This window comes from Bactrocera tryoni, unplaced genomic scaffold (genome assembly GCF_016617805.1).
Source record: "Bactrocera tryoni isolate S06 unplaced genomic scaffold, CSIRO_BtryS06_freeze2 scaffold_25, whole genome shotgun sequence".
NCBI lineage: Eukaryota > Metazoa > Arthropoda > Insecta > Diptera > Tephritidae > Bactrocera > Bactrocera tryoni.
Genome location: NW_024395977.1, coordinates 16,003,913 through 16,012,750, shown reverse-complemented (window position 1 = coordinate 16,012,750; position 8,838 = coordinate 16,003,913).

The window sequence follows — 8,838 nt, the reverse complement described above, 5'->3', positions numbered from 1 at the left end:
CATAATGATCCAAGTATCACAAATATTGAAAAATTCAACCACTACGTTAATTGTATGTCTGGAGAAGCTTTGGGAACAGTCAAGGCATTTCAAATGTCGGATGAAAATTATCCGAAGGCATTGGCAAATGCTTGATATTTTTCAACATAATTTCAAAAGTTTACCACTTACCATTATGGAAGGACTGCGAAGCAACTTTAAGTAGAGCAGCAGTCATCAGCGGAAAGAGCATCTTGTTCGAGGACGAAACTCGGAGCCACATGAAGTAGCCACACATGGACAGAACAAAATCAGCTTTAGTTGCTGCATATACAAAGCAGTCAACTTGTCAAAAGTGCAAGTCGAAGAAATATCCTTTAATTGCCTACCTCACTTTCAAGGTGTATCTGGTACAACAGGGGTTCAAGTTTGTGAAATAGGTGCCCTTATGCATAAATTGCATAAGGGGCATACTGTATCTAAGTGCAGAGCGGATCGATGTCGTGTATGCAATCGATCGCATCACACAATATTGCACAGGTCACCGGTTTTCTTCCACGCTGAACCTCATCCGCAACCATTAACCATACATGCCATGCATACAGCGAGTATGCCGGATCGGCTGCTATTCAAGTGAGGATCAGTTATGGTGAATACTGAAAGCGTTACTGGACTAAAGCTCCTAAGTCAACTTTATGACGGAGGACTTAGCAAAAAAGTTTCGGATTCGACGCCAACACAAAACGTTAAACACAATCGGAATTGAAAATTCCAATACAAAAGTGGGGACAAAATTAAGCGCATTTGTTAAGTCGCGGCTAAATAATTACGACTTTTTGGCGGAATTCTGGATAATGCGTTGCATTTCGGCTAATAATCCAGACCATAATATAAATGTTAATGGCTGGAAATGTCCGCACAATATTGAATTGGCAGATCCAGAATTCCAAAAATCTCTATAGATTGATATCTTATTGGGAGCAGAAATCTTTGTCGATCTGTTACCGGTTGGCCAAATTAAATGTGGCCCTAATCAACCAACGCAGAACACCCTTTTAGGGAGGGTTGTGTCTGGCAAATATATCAGCAATCTAAGTCCTCCTCCTTCTGCAACTAGCACATTATGTCAATCTGAAAAAGACTTAACGTCAATAAATTCGGGGATCCAAAAATTTTGCGCTTTAGAAAAATTACCTTCAGAAACAAATGACAACAAATTCACACAACAACCAAATTACGTGTTGTTTTTGACGCTTCGAGTCGTACTTCATCTCAAATTTCTTTGACTGAATTTTTGATGGTAGGCCCAACCATCCAAAAAGAGTTGTACTCAACTCTTCTTTTCGTTTACACAAGTACGCTTTAACGACAGACATTAATAAAATGTACCGCCAAATAATGGTGCAAAAAGACAGAATTCGTACCCGTATTGTGTGGAGAGAGCGTCCCTCAGAGCGTATACAAATTTTTCAACTTAACACCGTCACTTACGGCACTGCGCCTGCATCATTTCTCGCAACACGGTGTTTACAAATGCTCAGCGATATTGCCAGTCTCCGCTCGCCTTTCCAATTTTCTTGGATTATTAACCCCACTAGTTACCAAAGCAAAAATTTTGTTGTAAGAGCTCTGGATTCAAAAACCAGATTGGGATGAATCTATTCTATTGCGACTCGACAACAGCTGGCAGAATTTCGGTATGTAAACCTAGAGTCGACCGCTTTATGCCAAATCCATGGCTTCTCCCATGCTTCAATAAGGGCGAATGGATGCTGCATATACATACATACGAAGCCAATCTGCTAGTGGTGTCAAATGTATGCTGCTTAGTGCAAAGTCTTGAAGTGCTCCGCGGAAGACCATGTCTATTCCGCGTCTAGAGCTCTCGGCAGCACGTCTTCTTGCCAAAATATGGTCTCGAGATCCGCCAATGTTGAGTCGACGATTCGAAAAAATTACATTTTGGACAGACTCTGAAATCGTATTGCATTGGGTAAAAACGTATCCATCTTCATTACAAACATTTGTCGCAAATAGAGTACCCGAAATCCAAGAATTGATTGACAAAACAAAATCCTGGGGATCAAGTGTCTTGGGGTTGTAACGTGGATGAATCTTTTTTTAAAATTGTCCAGGTGATTCAACATTCTGAGTTTGCGAGTGAAATCCAAAAACTGAGTAAAGGCACAACGCAACCCGAAAACTTGCAAAACTCAACCCGTTCTTGCATGAGTACTCGGATATATCGCTTTCATTTAAGGGGGTATTCTACTCTATAAGCATGAGTTTCAGGAAAGTTTTAAAGTGTCGTAAAAAAAGCAATTAATATTTTTACTATCCATTTTCTTATGGTGTTTTTATTGATATGTTAAGAATACAGAAAAAAAATTTTACAAAAAAATATTAAAAATTTAAATAATTAGAGGGAGGGGGGAGAGACAGGTGTAAAAAAAATGGCGCATGCTGGTGACATTGATCCGGACTCTCCTGATGGTCTGAAAAAAAAATCAAAAGAAATTCTTAATCAGTAAGGATGCTGTTATAGTCCCTATTTTAGGGAACACGAAAAAAATTTTTTTGAAAAATGGCGTCTGCCTGAAAATAAAAATCATTGTTAACGCTTTTTTTTGAAATTCCTGAATTTTTATAAAATATTAAAAACAAAAATTTTGACACGATGCTGGCAGGAACGATAAAGGATTATATAAAGAAGGTATACACAAATTTTCAAGTAAATCGGTTGTATAGAACTTGAGATAATGCCGGTACCGTGTGGAAAAAAGTAGTTTCGAGAAAAACGCGTTTAAAAAATTCGATACGGCCGAACCGGGCTAGGTACTGCGTCAATAAAGTAACTGAAGCTCTTAAAATAATTTTAATTTTTACAAATCCTTTCGAGGATATGTTCTTAAGGGTCTAAACTTTAAATATATGAAAAAAAAATCGAATTTTTCTAAATTCTTGAGTAGAATACCCCCTTAAATTAATCCGAGTAGGTGGTCGCCTAATAAATGCGCCGCTCCCATATACAGCCCTTGAAATTACCACGCTGGAGCTAAATTAATGTCCGAGAAGCTTGCAGTAGAACCGTAAATAATTGGTCACCTTGTTTTCATTACAAGCCGAAGTTGCAAACCCAAATAATGGGAAATTTGCCAGTTGAAAGACTTCGAGCATTACGACCCTTTCTGATATGTATCATAGATTTTTGTGGTCGCATGTACATACACAACTTCAAAAATACGTGGTCGACCACCCGTAAAAACTTATATAGCAGTTTTCATTTGTTTCACTTCAGAAGCAGTACATTGAGAACTAGTCTCGGACCTATTTACTAATTTTTTTATTTTATTATTGGAGGCGCCGGTGAAGGGCGCCAAGTATTTGGTCGTTCGCGCACTCAGCAACGCTGTACTCACGACGGAAGAGCTCTCAACGCTACTGTCCTAAGTGGTGGCCATTTTGCATTCGCACCTCCTAACACCGTTGAGCCGGGACCCCAACGACGGAGAAACGGTAACTCCAGCACACTTTTTAATCGGTTGTCCTCTGTGAGCTCTGCCACCATCACAAGTGACAACGGACGCAATTCGTTGCAGCGAGAGATGGCAACTTATTTGCTGTCTCAAGCAACAGTGGTCTAAAATATATCTGACGAGCCTTCAGGAGCGCACCAATTGGCTGCACCCTACACGTTCACGAAGACTACTACCAGCGCAGAAGTGGGTACAGGGACGAGTCGTCGAAAATGAACTGAAAAAAGATCTTAATTGTAATTAGATCAGAATCGAGATCGCACGCGTTTCCTTTTTCGCTAGAATTTTCTGCAATGTTAAGTAACTCAATTCAGGCAATTGGTTACTCTTAATTTTATATATCAATATCAAAATCTCAAAAAGGCTTGAGAAATTTCAGATACTCTCTGAGTTTCATTAAGGTACCTCACATTCCGTCAAAACTGTATACGGACTAAAGGTTGTGAAATTTTTGAAACCCCTGATTTAGAGCAAGTTTTTACCCGATTTTAATCATTCTCGGCACAAAGATGAGCCGTTATTACAAAAACACGATCTTTCAATTCGAAAGGATTCCCTGCAAATTTCTAAAGTTCAGTTCATATTGATCGATATTTTCGATTAAAAGTTCGCAACAAGATGTGGTCCGCATTGGGCATCTTGGAGCCTGAGTAGTTTTGGTCCGATGAGCACAATTTCTGAAGATAACACACAGGCTCTTCTCATGCAAGGATTTATCCGGAAACAGTGATTGGTTCTTGGCTTGTTTACTTGAAAGTGAAAGGAACAAGTAGGATTTAAAATTGTGTAATACGTGAAATAATTGTGGGTTTTGACCATTTTCACAGTGTAATGTAGGAATATCAGCATAATATTTTTAAAATTTGGTAGATATCGGTTTAGTAGGTACGGAAATTTGGGGCACCTAGATGTGGGAAGTGATACGCCCATTGCCCAAATTGACACCAGCAATCTCCTGAAATTTCTGTTTACTTATTGATTTTTCGCAATTTTAGAAATTTTTAACGAACCGGTTAAATCTATTTCACTCTGCCAGTAGGGATTCAAATAAGATTTACACTGAGCTCATTTGGCTATTTTAACTTTAACTGCTTAGGAGATATACACTGTGACATGTGAACCAGGAATTTGTAATCTTGAAGTTATATACCAAATATGAGCGTTGTGTCAACCAATTTGTTTACAGCAGCTGCTTAAGGCTGAACCCACACCGAGTTAGTCAAAACAGTTTTTCTTGTCTCATACGCAACTGCCCATAGCTTCATATGTGACAACCCACACCGAACAAGACGAAACGAAAACGCATGTTCGTGCTTTGACTTGTTTGAAGAGCTGTTGTCGAACTTCTTATGTATTTTCATACAGCCAACGCACACCAAATGCGACAAAACCGTCTTTGTTGTTGATCCATACATGCTGAGCTACGGCGCAATCCACACCGAATGGAACAGACAAGACACGACAGAAAAACACGTTTCGTTGCTTATAGCTGAACCGTTGGTTTTCATAGTCAAAATTACGCATTTTCTTTGTGCTTTTATTCTGCACACAAGTTGTTAAAATGAACATTGGGAGGAGAAATTAGTGTTTTTGATCGAGGCAAGAAGCCTAATAATAGGTTGTCAAAAAAGTCTTGCGGTATTTTCGCTAGTTGGCGCTGAAAGCGCGTAGTTCTAGTTTTATTCGACGCATCGGGACATGCTATACCTTTTTGGAAAGCTCATTTCACGCGCTAACACGTGTTTGATTGATTGTCATTTCTTTTAAGTCGTTCGTGAGTTATAGTATTTTACAGTACTACTACGATAAGGGAAAAAATGCATCTCAATCCGGCAAATAAAATTTGTGCAGTTTATGGACCCGACACAGTTTCCATTTCCACCGCACAACAATAATTTCAACGTTTTTGTTCTGGTGTAGAGGTGGTCGAAGATGTGCCCCGCTCCGGAAGGCCTGTTGTCGAAAATTGCGATAAAATCCCTGAATTGGTCGAAAGAGACCGGCATAGTAGCAGCCGTAGCATCGGTCAAGAGCTGGGCATGAGTCATCAAAAATTCATTTCAATTTCAATAAAAAAAAATCAATAAAAATACCGCAAGACTTTTTTGACAACCATTATATAATTACAAAACCGACGACATCTTTGCAAGAACTGATTCGCTTTCTTCTTTTTTCGTTTTATTTCAATGCACACCAAGCGAGACAAAAGAGAAAATGTCGCATTGTGCTTCGCTTGGTGTGGGTTAGAGCACAAGATGTTTTTGTGTTTTATTAGTCAAAGACGTTTTTGACTAATCCGGTGTGGGCTCAGCCTAAGTCGGTATACCTCAGTAGTATGGTGCGATTTTTACAATGGATAAAAATATCGAATAAACAAGTAAGTTTTATACTCTTGCATCTTTGAACAATCAAAGTCAGGGAAATAATTATTATATATACCATTGTAAGGGAAGGATTATCCCATAATTTCAGTTATATACTATATCACACATTGACAGACATTTTCGATCAAAGTCTAAATATTCGGTATTTAGGAACTTTCGTTGGATTTCAACAATTTTTGGTTATAAGATGATACGCTAAAGATATTAATCGTGGAAAGTTTTGTCACGTTACATTAATTGCTTTTTGTTTTTTGTACTGGAAACTGAACGAATCAAGTGGATTTTAAACTTGGGTAGTAGGCGTGGATGTTGTCCGATTTAGTCCATTTTCACATGATACATTGTGATTGTGACATTAAGATTGTTAGTACTAAATTTTGATATGTGATTTCACGATGACAAATGCAATTCCGATACCACATTCATGGATATAATTATGGCTGCTGCTTAGACATGGGTTTATGAGTTTGACATGCAAAACATGTCAAAAGTCATCGAAATGGAGGGGGAAAAAACGATCCGAAATCAAAACACCACGCCAAAGCCGCTCAAAAATTAAGGTGATACTCATGTTTGTTTTTTTCGATACTCGTAGTTTCGTGCCGGATTTGAGGAAGAACAATTCCTGGATTTTATACGGCGGAACCCGTTTGTAATCAATGGAAAAGGTAAAACAAAATTCGCTCAAAAAGCTGGAAGGCACCTATAAAAGTGTTTCGAGGACCGTATAATTCATTGGCATAAGGGGGTACTCTCATGTGAACGCATACATTTTACCACTTTTTAGGAACATTTTTTTTATGCGACATCAAAATTCAATCACTTGCTTTTTTAGTATATTTTTATTTGTATTTTGAAATGTACAAAAAAAAATTTTTTTTCGTTTTTGGCATTTTTAATATATTTTTTTTTAAATCAAAGTAGTCCCCAACAAAAAAAGTAGTTCACTGGTCATGGTGATAGCGGCTGTTCATGTTGTCTGAAATAAAAAAATCGAATGGATTATTATTCAGTAGTTCTGCGGCTATCGTTCCCACCAAATATAATCAATTTTATAAAAAAAAACAATTGTCGAACTTCAAAAAAAGTCACGAAAATCTTGTTTTTTTTCGTTAAAAATCGTTTAAAAATAACATGAAAATATTTTCGAAAATAAACAATTCTGGTAGGGACGATAACTATAAATGAGTAGAAGAACATATTTAAATTTTAAAGCAATCGGTTGAATACTTTTTTTTAGGACCATGGCAGTTTCAGAAAATGATGATTCGAGAAAAATGCAGACTTGTCATGGCGCCTGGTAGATAGTCGCTTACGACACGTCGGCGACTATGAGCTGTAACTTATCAAATACTATGAATTTCGGTCTGCATTTTTCACAGCATGTTTTCAATAGATTTTACTGTCAAAATGTAAAAAAAAACGATTTTTCGAAGTGATTACATGAGAATACCCCCATAAGTGTATAACATCTAATGGGGATTGCTTTGAAGGCGACAAAATAAATATTAATGAATAATCAACATTTTGCGTTTCGTCGGTTTTCCGTCAAACAAAAATTTTATACTCTATTGCATGAGATGATGCGTGAGTATAAAAAGGGTTCATCTTCATTGTTCGAGGAATTCGTGAGTTTATTAGAATCCAAATTTGGATTAGTTAGTTATTAATTTGCACTCCTGCTCTCTGAGAGCACTTATCAGCAATTCAGTAGAGTAGTCTTTCTTGTAGAAAGAGGTGATCTAGTAAACGATGCCCATAACATACTAAAATTATGGAAGGAACACTTCAATCAATCAATGCAGTGCCATCACTGCTCTTTGGAAGGGCATGTTCGTTTTGTGAAAAATATTTTTAACATGAAAAGTATAGCAGTCTTTAACAAATCAAATATGTTTTCGTCAGGGTCTACAGCAGCCTCCTCGTGGATATATTTTTCTCTAATGAACTGAGAATTACAATCTCCGAAGTCCGATTGGTCACTGGGTATCCATTCGTGATCACTACCAAATTTTAGTTCTCCTCCTCTATCATTATCATCGCAATCATTAGCATTCAAACAATTTGAAATATTCTCCTCTTCTTCTTCCGTCAATTCACGTCGTAAGTTGGCCAAGTGAATCGCCAATTCTTCATACATTTCAAAAAATTGTATTTGTCATAACTAAAAACGAACTGTTCACTTGAAAATTGTACTTGAAATTAATTAGGAATGCACAATTATCACCGTTAGAAAATTACGCTCATTCATACAAAATATATGAAGAAATGTTTTGAACACTGAGTGCCCCAAGTAACGTATAGTGTACTCACATATAAACCGCACTTACTTTCTTATTATAAGAGCTGTATACCTAAAATTTATTCAAATTATTACTAAAATTATAGTTTATCATTATGCTGAAAATAGATCAAATTAAATACCAGAAAATCAGTCAATCAGATGATTGGACACTGAGTGCTCAACTTCCGGTTCTAGGATTAAACGAAATCAATTCCTTTTAGGTACGCAATTTTGCTTTTTTTTGTTTGCCAATGAAAAGGGGTATTACACCCCTATTCTGTGCACTTGACAAATTCAATATATTTATAATTTGTGTCTGAAATAAAAAGCTCTTTTCTTTATCAGTTGTTAAGATGTCAAATGCTCTTGACAGTGCTCGTTATGAATTTAATATCTGATTGTGCATCTTGTTGAGAAAATGGAAGATATTTTACTTTTGTTATTGTTGTTAAACGAAGATGAAAATTGTGAGAATTGGAATCGCGCGCGGCATTTAAAATGTTTATGCGTCCATTTTCTTTGAGTGAGAATACCTTTGTGCAAAATTTTCGATTACATAACTCGTGAAATTTCCCGTCGCCTAATTGGTGAACTAGCCCCACACGATAATCAGGAAATGTCACTACCTTTAACTGAAAGGGTTCTAGCGGCTTTG